Raw genomic sequence first — 14,518 nt, forward strand, 5'->3', positions numbered from 1 at the left:
CAATCATTGATGTCAAACAATTAATGAATGATTCTTAAATTTTTTTGGATTACATCAAGTTAGAAGCTCCATTGTTAGATGGTTGAAAACCCTGGTCCTAGGGTTTGGGTTCCCTAGATTAAGGCCATACCCGAACTTGTAGAGTTTTTTTTAGGAAGCTAACAATTTATTTTGGCCCAGAAATCCACATCATTGGATTCTTCTTATTGATATTTTTCCAATGGTAAGTGGCATGCCTCGAGAGGCCTCCTGGTTTGAGAGATAATTGCGTTTGAAGTTGATGACGAAAGTTTCTTGGCTAAAACCCTAAGGGGTGGTGCGATGGCACTCATTCATTGGTTGTGGTCATTAAACATCAAGCATAAGGGCTATATATCATGTCTTATGAATCCATAACTGTGTGAAAGGGAATTAAGTTATTAGGCACCCACAAATGGCATCCTTCCTTAATTAGAATCCTAATTCCTTACAATAAGGGTAGCAGAGTCCTTTTAACTTAGGACTTAAGATAATTAATAAATTATGGTTATTTGAATAGTCAATAAATTAAAAGTGTTTAAGCCCCTAAATTTACTCCAACGTATACCTTGTGAAGCCCCTCAAAAACATAATAAAAGAAGACCTAATATAGTCCCAAATCACATAAAAAACTAAATGAACTTTTTTGTGAGATTGATTTCAAATATTTGGACCTTCTAAGGTAAAAATAATTCAGATATTATAGAAGAAACCAACGAAGAAAATTCAGTAAATTAAGGTTCAATGTTGGAAAATTTTGAGGCGTGTTTTCATTACAAACTATTTTGATAAAGGAAGAGCATAGGATCCATGTTAGTTTTATTATATGAATTTTATTACAGTTGCCTTTTCTTGGATTCACTTGAGCGTTAGTGCAGGTCTTATTGCAAACCTTCAACCTTCATCCAAAATCACAATAGATCATGGTAGGTGAGGTTAATGTTTTTTTTGTGTGAGTGAGGATTCACTTGAGTTATGGGTCATCAATCTCTCCTTTTCGACCCTCATTAGGGCTCATATTACAAACCCAAAATTAGCCCTAGTCCTGACGAACACTCGGACCTGTGGTAGATGAATGATTATAAACCTTAATTTGTTTGTGTTGGAACTTCTAGTGTTAGGTCCCTATACTACCAGTGTAACCCCTTATTGTTATTATTGTGCCCCATAGAAGCCCACTATTGTTATTATTGTGCCCTTACATTATTATTGTTATGTCAGCTCTAATTATATTATGACCCCTTAGACTCTTATATATAGAAAGGAGGTCTTGTCATTTCTATCATCCAAGAATTGTTTATTTGTGTAATGTAAAGGAGGTTGCCCCCTTGAAGAGGTTGATTTGTAAGGCATTCATCTATCTTTTCTATCTTTTTGTGAGATGGTTTCATAACATTTGGTATCAGAGGTGTGGATTCTAAGGTTTCGCTGCTCCAAACAGGTCATTGTGGCATTTTCACTATAACTTTTTCACTATGAAGTTTCAAAAGCTAAAACAAAACCCATTTGAGAATAAATTGCTCTGAACTGCGCGTCTGAATTTGAGATCTTGTCTGGCTATATTTTCGGAGATATGATCTGAGGAAGTTAAGGTATTTGCAGGCTCCAGAATTTCATCTCAAATAGGTCATCGTGGAATTTTCACTATAATATTTTTTCTACGAAGGTTCAAACTTTGAAATTAAAACCAATTTGAACCGAAATCTTGGTGAAGCTAGGGTTTGAATTTCAGATCTTGTCTCGCTATATTTTCTGAGATATAATCTGAGACATTTAGGGTTTCTGCAGGCTCCCTAATTACATCCTAAACAGGTGACCTTGGGAAAATCATCATAACTTTATCTCTGAGCATCAAATTGAAATTTCGTAAGAAGTTACAGAAGGAGGATGGACTGTAGTTTTTTTTGTATCAGTTTTAGGTCCTAAGGTTGAAACAGTCACACATGGCACTTCGTACAAGTTCGCTCTTTTGAACCTGCCTATAATCAGGTCATCGTGGGAGATTTGACATAACGCTTCCTTACAGAATCCAATCTTGATCATAATTTTGGGGTTAGAAAGAGGACTCAGAGGGCTACTACAGAAAAAATTTTTAGAACTTGGAGATATGAAATTACAAGGTCACATTCGTTTCAAGATCGAGCTCCTAAAATCAAGAAAAGGTGATATGAGGAAGTTTGATGGCAAGGATCCAGTAAATTGGATACTATAAATGGAGCAATATTTTGATCTACATGAGGTGCAATTGTTACAAAAGTTACATATTGCATCTTCATATTTAGAACTAGATAAATTTTTATGGTATAAAGGGCTTTGTTCTCATAAACCACTTGTTACGTGGTCAATCTTCACGGAGGAAATGATAGCACATTATAAGGATACAAAGAGAAACATCTTCTTTAGCCAATTGATAAATCTTAAACAAAAGGGTTCAATGGTAGAGCACATTGATAACTTTCAAAAATTGAATATAAGGGTAAATGATATTCTAAGGAAGCAAATGATTGATGTCTTCATAGGGACTTTAAAGGATAACATTCAACATGAGGTTCGTCTTTGGGAACCTGATTCATTGGAGAAGGCATTAACGTTGGCAAGAAAAATTGAAAGCGAAATTATGGAAACAAGGAATCCCACCACTCACAACTATAAATATGGAAGTGTTTTTTCTTCTAGCCTTCCACAACCTACAAGGTTGACACCACAACAATTGGAAGGAAAAAGAGCAAAAGGGCTTTGTTACAATTGTGATAACAAATGTACTAAGGGTCATCAGTGTGCTGAGAAGAAATTATTTTACATAGATTATGAAGAGGAGGAAGAAAAGGATCAAGAAACATCAAAAGAAGAGGATATACACCAGGAACCAACCCTATAGAAAGAAGAAATGAATCTGAACATATCTTGTAAAGCATTGGAAAGAATTACCACTTCGTAAACTCTCAAGATAGAAGGACATATCAAGAAGAAAAAGGTTCAAGAAGTGAAAGATCACATCGAGAAAGAAGAAATGAATCCGACCATATCTTGTAATGCATTGGCCGAAATTACCACTCCTCAAACTATCAATATAGAAGGACATATCAAGAAGAAAAATGTTCAAGAAGTGAAAGATCACATCGAGCATCAAGAAATGAATCTGACCATATCTTGTAATGCATTGGAAGAAATTACCACTCCTCAAACTATCAAGATAGAAGGACATATCAAGAAGAAAAAGGTAATAGTGTTGATTGATTCAGGCAGTACCCATAATTTTATTCATTGTAAGATAGCCAAGGAATTAAATTGTTTCCTATATCCAGCACCAGAGTGTCAAGTGATGGTTCAAGTGGAGGAACCATAAATTGCTCTGGAAAGTGCCATAATATCAAGCTATCCATGGGAGAATATGTATTGAATATCCCAATGCTTTCCATTCCAATGGGTGGTGTTGATGTTTTACTAGGAGTCCAATGGCTACAATCTTTGGGTATGATAGCTTTTAATTTTCAAGAACTTTTCTTGAAATTTTTTGGGAAGGAAAGGAAGTTGAATTGAGGGGTATCGAAGGGAAACCAGGAAAGATAATTAACTCTAAGAACATGACAAAGTTTCTAAATAAAGAACAACGGGGCGTAATTGCACAATTATGTTCACTAGAGGATCCCACATCAAAATCATGTATTTCTCCAAATCTCGAAAACATTTTGGACAATCATTCCAAGGTATTTGAGACTTCCAAAGGCCTCCCACCTATTCGTGATCATGATCATGCTATTCATTTGATTCCAGGAATTGTTCCTCCAAACATTAGGCCTTATAGATATCCATATGCCCAAAGGAGTGGGAACTCATTCAAAAGTTGCAGAAGATCCTAGTTCAAATAGTATTACGAGAACTTAACAAGGAAGGAAAAATCATATTGGAACCAGAAGCAGTCACAGAACTGAGAAATCAACAACTATGAAATAGATCAATTTCAGAGTATCTCATCAAGTGGAAGAACTTACCCGCTGAAGATTCCACATGGGAGGACAAGAATTTATACAAAAGCATCAAGAACTACTCAAGCGTTGAGGACAACACTTTTTGAAGGAGAGGGGCATGTTAGGTCCCTATACTACTAGTGTAACCCCTTATTGTTATTAGTACAACCCCCTTATTATATTGTTGTGCCCATGTAGTCCCCATATTGTTATTATTGTGCCCCATAGAAGCCCACTATTGTTATTATTGTGCACTTACATTATTATTGTTATGTCGGCTCTGATTATATTATGACCCCTTAGACTCCTATATATAGAAAGGAGGTCTTGTCATTTGTATCATTCAAGAATTGTTTATTTGTGTAATGTAAAGGAGGTTGCCCCCTCGAAGAGGCTGATTTATAAGTCGTTCATCTATCTTTTCTATCTTTTTGTGAGTTGGTTTCATAACATCTAGATTCTAGTTTTTTGTTCCAAAATTTCCTTTGGGTTTATTAAGATTTGTTGGGAAATTAGAGTAGGTTTGATTATAGTAATTAGGATAGAGTTGTGCACACATAAAGTTAAATTGATTTTCATTCTTGATTTCAGTCCCCTTGTCAATATATGACATTGATTCTCACCATACGAGAGTGGCAGTAAACTCATTGTATCATTGAAAAACTTCGAGTTCTAAAATGCACTAAGCCAATCATTGATTTAGAATTTTGTTGTACTCACAAGACATAATTGAATGTAATTTTCTCATAAGATTGTTTACATATATACATATAGACTTGATAGTGTCTTAATCTTTGATTCAATTCTATAGATAACATTCTAACAAGTAATGAAACTGAAATATTATGATTGTACCTACAATGACATAATCTTATGTGAGATTTAGTATTATGTGGAAAATTTTGTCAGTACTTTAATAACTAAGACTTGTTGAAAAACCTTACGTAATATACCAAAGAGTGTGAAATAGTCTGCCTAGGATCATTTTTTAGCACAAACAAGGTCCATATTGCAACATTGTTTTTGGCTAAATGTTGGTCTTCCATTGGAGATCAAATTATACACAATCCTATTATGAAGAGTTCTTGAAGTGACATACCATGTTGAGTTCACATCTACACGTATTTGACACCTCCTTGAAAGCAAACATATCTTGAGAATGTTGGTCTGTTGGGTAAAGTACAAATTTTTCATCATTAGCTACAACATTCTTGACAAAGTGGGTTGTGACAATATTCTTGGACATGTAGTAAATGATACAACATTGAGTCAACAATAACATATGAGAGAGACATTTTCAGTGACTTTACCTATGGACCTAATCTATAGACTTAACTTATATATTTGATCTATTGAATTGACACGTAGACTTGACATATATGTATACAGACTTGACAGTGTGTTAACACATTGATTTGACATTGATGCATAACATATATCTTGAAGCAACCTTCATGTGCATATGTGACGGGACATTGATATGATGCTTTGAATTTGACTTGACTTGGCATGACAAGTAGTGAGATAGGGACAAATTTACTTGACAACAATTTGGAAGGTACTTCATATCCATATCTGAGCAGTAATAAGGCATATGCTTGTAGCCCTCCTTGGGAAAAGTTTGAGAGCATTGAAAGCATGTCATAGGGATGACCTGAGGCACCTTGGTTTGAGCTATCATCTATGTTCAGTGCCCAGTATTTGCAGGAGCATTAGAAACTTGGTACAATGGCTTGGGTAGATTGCTTTAAGAGCTCTTGAACACTTCTTCTTTCGTGAGTAGTGCAGTGCAGTGACAGTGTCTGCCATGCTTAGTTTGAGAAGTGATATACAGTGATGTGCAGTTGTCAGCAGTGATGTGCAATTTCCTCTTTGAGCAGTGATATGCAATGATAAGTTTGAGCAGTTATGTGCAGTGGTCGGTGATTACTTTGAGCAGTGATATGTAGTGGTCAATTTGAACAGTGTTGTGCAGTGATTAGCTAGAGCAGTGTTATATAGTGGGGTTGCTAGGTCTTGATAGGATATTCATATTGAGGAGAGCAACATTATCTTCTATACAAATTTCTTATATTGATTCAGAGAACAGGGGGATCCAGTCTAAAAATTGTGAAACGTGGTCCGCTTGTTGATTAGGGTGGCAAGGTGGTGCAAGGCAGGTGATTGGAGCCACTTTTAAGTTGGAACCTAAGAACACTTCAAGGTGGTAGGGTGGTGCTAGCACAAGTATTTTCCTGCAGTAGAGCATTAGAGTGTCCTTTCAGTGGGAGCTAATAAAACATAGGGTGTTGGAGCGTTCATCCGATTGTAACTAGTATATAGGGTGTTGGAGCATCCTTCAGGTTGAAGCCTGCCATCTAAGGCATTGGAGTGTCCTCCCAGTTGCACTTGGTAAAACACAATATTGCAACACCCTACAGGTTGTGGAGCTTGTAAATCAGGGGGTTGGATCCTCCTTTAGTTGGAGCTGAAACTTGATGTAATTATTTCTTTTAAAGAGAAGAAGACAATTACGAAGAAGCGTTCAGTGATTTTTGTCCCAAAGGGGGTTTTCCACCTAAAAATATTTGTGGCTACTATCTCTATCTTTCTGCATTATTATATATTGTTTTTTATTGGGTTTTCTATCTAATACTAAATAATAATAATGCTGTTGAAGGTTAACTAATGCTCTAAAAATGATTAATACAACGCTAATTGTTTTCTTCGAGGAACAAATTATGAGCGTTATCTAACGGGGATGGTGATGGGGAAAACTTTTACCATTAATTTGGTAAACTCATAAATCGATTCAAATGGTTGGATCGTGTTGGGAAGATTGCATGAATACTTTTAATTTTGTTCATTGGTTTAATATTTTTTAATTAGAGCTTATAATTAACTCGGTTTTTATAGTATTTATTAGTGAAGTTGATTAATAAAAGTTGATAAGCATTTTTTCATTATGGACATCTAAATACTTATTTTTTTTCACAAAAGACAAATTGAAAGTAGATAAGTAATCAAAGTCTACATAGATTCTGATTTTTTTGACTTACACTGATTTTCTAAATACTTGTTCCATTACCAGTTGTCTTTAGTAAGACTTTTTGGAAACTTTTTTGGTGGGTATTTCTGGTCTAATTTCTCTAAAATCCGACAGGAATATATTGAAACCACAAGTTTGATGGGTAACCTCTGCACAATCGAAGTGCCCTAGGGGTTTTAGGATGCTGAATCCATATATATAGTCAAAAAACCAGTTTAAATAACATAAATCAAGATTTCACCTCAAAATTTTCCACCAAATTCCGGCACCGGTCTATCCAAAAAATCGCACTAAAGACAACTCCCATTCATTATACACTTCATATTCTTAAAATTAAATTATGATAAAAATCTTTTGAAATATTATTATTATTACTATTAATTATAAAAAAGATTAATATATAAATTAAGAATAAATATATTTAAAAATATATATATATATATATATAATGAGGGAAATATAATAAAACAACACTAAATTATAAGAGTTCAATAACACTTTAATTACGATATTTTTTTGCCAAATTGAAAATGGAAAAAATAATATTTTCTAGTTAATATGAAAAGTGAAAAAAAAGATAACTATCTTAATGTAGTTGATCAAAGTGCTTGAGCATGTCCCTTTATATGAACATATTTTGTTAATTAAATTATAAAAGGAGAGTAGTACTTTAACTAGCATTTGCATCAGATGTTGCAAAGAAAACGCCGTAAGGCATAAAGTGCGGAAATCCATTATCCATGTAGTGTGTGCATTATTCAACAAGGTGGATCTCTCTAAATTTGTTGCAAACATTTATGTTGTTGCATTGCTAATTTATTTAGAATCTACTACTACCTCCTCTTCTTGGAATATTAAATTTCTTATCACCCCATGATGACAATCCCTCTAATTATTGGCATCACAATTTTTTCACTTTAGAGGCTTTACCTTCAACCTAAAAAAACATGAATTTAAGTCACTCAATTAAAAAGAAATTGCTAAATTGCTATTTATCAGATTTTGAGTAAAAACAATTAATAACTCATATTTACAACACTTCAAATATTTACAACCTATTAAGTCTTGTATTTATAACTCATATTTATAACCCTTTAAAATGAAACTAACTATCTATATTTTTATTAATAATAAAAAGAATCTTCTTTATAAATCTAACACTCACATGCTACTCCTATATATTTATCTTATATTTAATATTGAGTGTCCATCAATTGAATGACAAGATGAAAGCTCAACTTAATTGCACATTTTTGAACTGCTTTGTGGGAATTCATGTCCCATTAATTTAATGGCAAATTGAAGTTTCAAATACAACACACATTTTATACCAGATTCAGAGAGTTCATGAACAAACTTTTAAGGTTTTAATGGATCTAGGTCATTTGTATTTTCTCTCATATTCTGGGTCGTTTGTATTTTCTCTGATGTTGACTATACTAGCAATTGTCCCAAAAGGTACAAACCTTAATGTCCTTTTAATGATCAAGCCTTATGTGAAAACAATCATATTGATGCACTAGTGTACATTGATTTGTTACATTTGTCTTGGTCTATAATAGAGGTGTAACAAATATGCATTGCAAGGTATGTTGAGAATTTGGTTATCTAGTAAGCTTAGAGTCATTCTTGATTCATTATCTTTACCATCTCAGGAAGAAGAAGAAGAAGAAGAAAAGCCTATTGAATTGAAAAAGAGCCCTAAAAAGTATTAGGATCCATGGGTCATTTTTTTGCATCATGTAGCAAGATAACATGGCTAATCGATTATGCCACATGAAGAATTAGCCTTTGCCAATATTTAGGCTTATAACTCGGTGATTTTTTATACTAATATTCTTATACCAATTTACCATGATAATTCTATTCTAAATTAAAACATTGTTTGCAGGCTATCGCGGGAGCTGAGCGTTTGCTCCCTGAAAATATACCTTCAAGGTTCCTTAGGTGGATAGCAGAGCTACTATACTTGACATTGGCAGTTTCTAATGTCGGGCTCTGTAAGGCCACGATGCCCTTTTTGCTTCTTTTTTTTTTTTTTTTGGGTAAAACAAGAGACACATTGTACCAGAAGACATATAGGGATTCCGCAGAGGATTCTGTTAAGGTTAAAGTCAAATAACTATGAGTAAAATTCATAGGTACTTTTTTGAAGTACTTATTCTATTTCAAGAAAGATCATTCTATTGTACTAAGTAGTGTGAAATGACCCCGCTTAAGTAAATACTGTGTTAGTTCGAATAAGTTTGATAGAATTTAAAATAGGCCATGAACTACTAAGATTTTGCAGAGCTTTATGAATGTTCAGTTAAGTTAGCAAGTTGTTGTCCAGAGGCACAGTTTCAAAGAGAAAATGCCATCTGAAATGAACACTGTTTATTTACTTGTGGAAAATAACCATTAAATAGTCCAATTGAGAGGCAAATGCCAGTATGCAGCCTGCATTTTTTATTATCAAAAGAAGTTAAAGCTTGTTATGCATACCAAATGACAAATACTAATCATTCACATCGCAATAAGGGTTGGAAATTAATAATTCTGGAGGCACCAAATACAAGAGTTCAATACAACGATAAAGCTTATTAATAAACGCAGAGTAGCATTGTCATGCAGGGCACACCAATCACCCATTTGCTACATGAGTTTCCAAAGCATCACTGGACTCTGGCATGATTAGCATTCAACTTGCATTTTACGAGATAGTAAAACTCATCACTGGACTCTGGCATGATTAGCATTCAACTTGCATTTTACGAGATAGTAAAGATACATGGACAGGGTATCTCTAGAACATGACATCATGCTCCTGAGTAACAAATCTAAAAAAAATCTGTATAAACAAAACAAATACATTTCCAACTGGCTTATCACATATTTTTTTTAAAATTTGTGATAGATAACCTACCATAAACAATCCAAAACTCAAACTGGACTGGACGATCTCTTATATCTAAACAAGACTGGGGACTTGAGGCTGTTGTGCAAATTACTGCATACACATTCCATGACAACCTGTACTACAAACTTTCAAATATAATCTGAGCTCCCATATCCCTCTCAAGGAATTATAAGTTTTTCTCCAGCATAGATGGTGTCATCAGTGTACTTATTTGCAGATTTTATTTGATCAACTGAAACCTGCACTCAACCAAGGAAACAGAACCAGTTACACAAGACTTATACAATGGATAGAAGGGAACAAGATGGCAACTTTAGTTTCACATGCATTCAAAAAGCTGAACAACAACTACGCTAAGAAATCCTCTACAATAAGGTGGAACAAAGAATAAAGATACTTGATAAATACAGTGAGACCACTCACCAAAATACAAGAGTTCAATACAACGATAAAGCTTATTAATAAACGCAGGGTAGCATTGTCATGCAGGGCACACCAATCACCCATTTGCTACATGAGTTTCCAAAGAATCACTGGACTCTGGCATGATTAGCATTCAACTTGCATTTTATGAGATAGTAAAGAAACATGGACAGGGTATCTCTAGAACATGACATCATGCCCCTGAGTAACAAATCTAAAAGAAACCTGTATAAACAAAACAAATACATTTCCAACTGGCTTATCACATATTTCCTTAAAATTTGTGATAGATAACCTACCATAAACAATCCAAAACTCAAACTGGACTGGCCGACCTCTTATATCTAATCAAGACTGGGGACTTGAGGCTGTTGTGCAAATTACTGCATACACATTCCATGACAACCTGTACTACAAACTTTCAAATATAATCTGAGCTCCCATATCCCTCTCAAGGAATTATAAGTTTTTCTCCAGCATAGATGGTGTCATCAGTGTACTTATTTGCAGCTTTTATTTAATCAATTGAAACCTGCACTTAACCAAGGAAACAGAACCAGTTACACAAGTCTTATACAATGGATAGAAGGGAACAACATGGCAGCTTAGTTTCACATTCATGAAATGAACACTGTTTATTTACTTGTGGAAAATAACTGTTAAATAGTCCAATTGAGAGGCAAATGCCAGTATGCAGCTTGCATTTTTTATTATCAAAAGAAGTTAAAGCTTGTTATGCATACCAAATGACAAATACTAATCATTCACATCGCAATATGGGTTGGAAATTAATAATTCTGGAGGCACCAAATACAAGAGTTCAATACAACGATAAAGCTTATTAATAAACGCAGGGTAGCATTGTCATGCAGGGCACACCAATCACCCATTTGCTACATGAGTTTCCAAAGCATCACTGGACTCTGGCATGATTAGCATTCAACTTGCATTTTACGAGATAGTAAAGATACATGGACAGGGTATCTCTAGAACATGACAACATGCCCCTGAGTAACAAATCTAAAAGAAATATGTATAAACAAAACAAATACATTTCCAACTGGCTTATCACATATTTCCTTAAAATTTGTGATAGATAACCTACCATAAACAATCCAAAACTCAAACGGGACTGGACGATCTCTTATATCTAAACAAGACTGGGGACTTGAGGCTGTTGTGCAAATTACTGCATACACATTCCATGACAACCTGTACTACAAACTTTCAAATATAATCTGAGCTCCCATATCCCTCTCAAGGAATTATAAGTTTTTCTCCAGCATAGATGGTGTCATCAGTGTACTTATTTGCAGATTTTATTTGATCAACTGAAACCTGCACTCAACCAAGGAAACAGAACCAATTACACAAGTCTTATACAATGGATAGAAGGGAACAAGATGGCAACTTTAGTTTCACATGCATTCAAAAAGCTGAACAACAACTACGCTAAGAAATGCTCTACAATAAGGTGGAACAAAGAATAAAGATACTTGATAAATAGAGTCAGACCACTCACCAAAATACAAGAGTTCAATACAACGATAAAGCTTATTAATAAACGCAGGGTAGCATTGTCATGCAGGGCACACCAATCACCCATATGCTACATGAGTTTCCAAAGAATCACTGGACTCTGGCATGATTAGCATTCAACTTGCATTTTATGAGATAGTAAAGATACATGGACAGGGTATCTCTAGAACATGACATCATGCCCCTGAGTAACAAATCTAAAAGAAACCTGTATAAACAAAACAAATACATTTCCAACTGGCTTATCACATATTTCCTTAAAATTTGTGATAGATAACCTACCATAAACAATCCAAAACTCAAACTGGACTGGACGACCTCTTATATCTAATCAAGACTGGGGACTTGACGCTGTTGTGAAAATTACTGCATACACATTCCATGACAACCTGTACTACAAACTTTCAAATATAATCTGAGCTCCCATATCCCTCTCAAGGAATTATAAGTTTTTCTCCAGCATAGATGGTGTCATCAGTGTACTTATTTGCAGTTTTTATTTGATCAACTGAAACCTGCACTTAACCAAGGAAACAGAACCAGTTACACAAGTCTAGAAGACTACAACATCGCAGCTTAGTTTCACATGCATTCAAAAAGCTGGAACACATATCCCCATATTAAACCACATCCTAATCAGAGAGTTGCTATGATTGACAATCCAGGCCATGACATTGCCACATCACATATACACTACATCCACTTTAATTACGCCGTAAGGCGTCTCCATTTGAAATGAATTACCCTAGCCGTCGCGGTGTCCTATTATTCACCGTAGATTTGTGGTGTTAGACGATGAAACAAAACTTGATCGTTGATCAAAAATTAAAACGGTTCATGAAACTGAAACGGTTCATGAGTTTTCGCCCTCAGATGTGCCTCGTGGCTCGCAGTGGATGAGATTGTCGTCTCAAGTGATTCGAAGGTGATTATTGATTGGGCGATGGGGAAGTTCTCCCTGAGTGCGCTGTTTGGTGATTCTCAGATCCCATTGTTTCCACTTTGTTTCTTTCAACTATGTATATCGGGAACAGAATACCCCATATAATTGGCTCTCTAATCGTGGAGTTTCTACTCTGCCTGGGCTGATACATTTTGAGTGCCTGGAGAGGGTGCTATAATAGGTTCAGGGGCTTTCCCCTTTGCATGATGTTCCCTTGATCAATTTTCCTGGGAGGCGTTGCTGGACCTTATCTCCGATCCCTGTGATTCGTCCGCAGGCTTATTTCGAGCTGTTTGGAGATCTCCCCACTCTCGCAGAGGGATTGCTCTGTTTTTTTCGCTACAGGTGTTTCTGTGATTTATTTTTTATCCCTATCAGACATCGAGGCAGATCTGTGGATTTCTGGAAAATGTAACAACATATATTTTTAGTATAACGCTTGTTGTGTTTTATCTCCGAAAAGAAATGTACTCCTCTCCATTTTTATTTTTTAAATAAAAGCTATTAACCGTTGCTGCCATCCTACGATTCAATCCGCTATTTGTCATTGTGATATTCTTTTTTCTAAATAAAAAGTATTAACTGTTGCTATCATCCTACAGGCTACGATTCAATCCACTGTTTGCAATTGTGATCTAGCAGTTGAGATTGCAGAGCAGCTTTCAAGGTTCAAAGAATTCCGTAATCAATTAATTGGTGTTTCTTGTTTCGAAGTTAGAAGGCTGGGCAGCAGGGATGGAACTTGGAGGGTAAATGTTTTGTTACATTAAGTATAATTCAAAAAATTACAAAATTGTGGAGATCCTCTTTTGAAAATGTATAAAAACCATCCAATTTGATAAGCGAATTTATTTTAAAATTGTAATCTTAAGAAATAACTTTCATCTTCCAGTACCGTAGTTGTGTAAGCCTGAACATATTATTATATGGTTCTTGGTATTATTTCCTTACCCAATATCTCAAAAATAACGGAATTATATTTTAACGGAATGGTTGTTGTAATTGCTACACAATCCAGATCTCTAAATTGACGTGCACAGTTGCAGACTTGTTAAGCGGTCGTGTACGGTTTTACCTTATTATGAAACTTACAAATTCATTTTGAGGGGATCTACATAAAGTAATTAATTAATTCAAGGTGCACATTTCAGTTGTTTCTTTTTTTTATCATGAATTTGTTTTTCCCAAGGTAAGGAGCGCCTTCCATTTATGTTCATAAACGGATTTTCTAGAAATTCAACATTTATCATAATATAATATAATTTAATATAATAATTGTAAATAAAATTATATATATATATATATAATTAAAAAATAATTAAATAAATTTTATACATTCTTTTATTGATAATTACGCCGTAAGGCGTTTATGTTCATAAACAGATTTTCTAGAAATTCAACATTTATCATAATATAATATAATAATTGTAAATAAAATTATATATATATATATATATATATATATATAATTAAATAAATTTTATACATTCTTTTATTGATAATTACGCTGTAAGGCGTCTCCATTTGAAATGAATTACCCTAGCCGTCGCGGTGTTCTATTATTCACCGTAGATTTGTGGTGTTAGACGATCAAACAAAACTTGATCGTTGATAAAAAATTAAAACGGTTCATGAAACTGAAACGGTTCATGAATTTTCGCCCTCGCCGTTCACCCTAAGATCTGGTCTTTCTGAGTCTG

Source organism: Pinus tabuliformis, chromosome 1_2 (genome assembly GCF_031772625.1).
Source record: "Pinus tabuliformis cultivar Carrire ecotype Pingquan chromosome 1_2, CPIR1, whole genome shotgun sequence".
Classification (NCBI taxonomy): Eukaryota; Viridiplantae; Streptophyta; class Pinopsida; order Pinales; family Pinaceae; genus Pinus; species Pinus tabuliformis.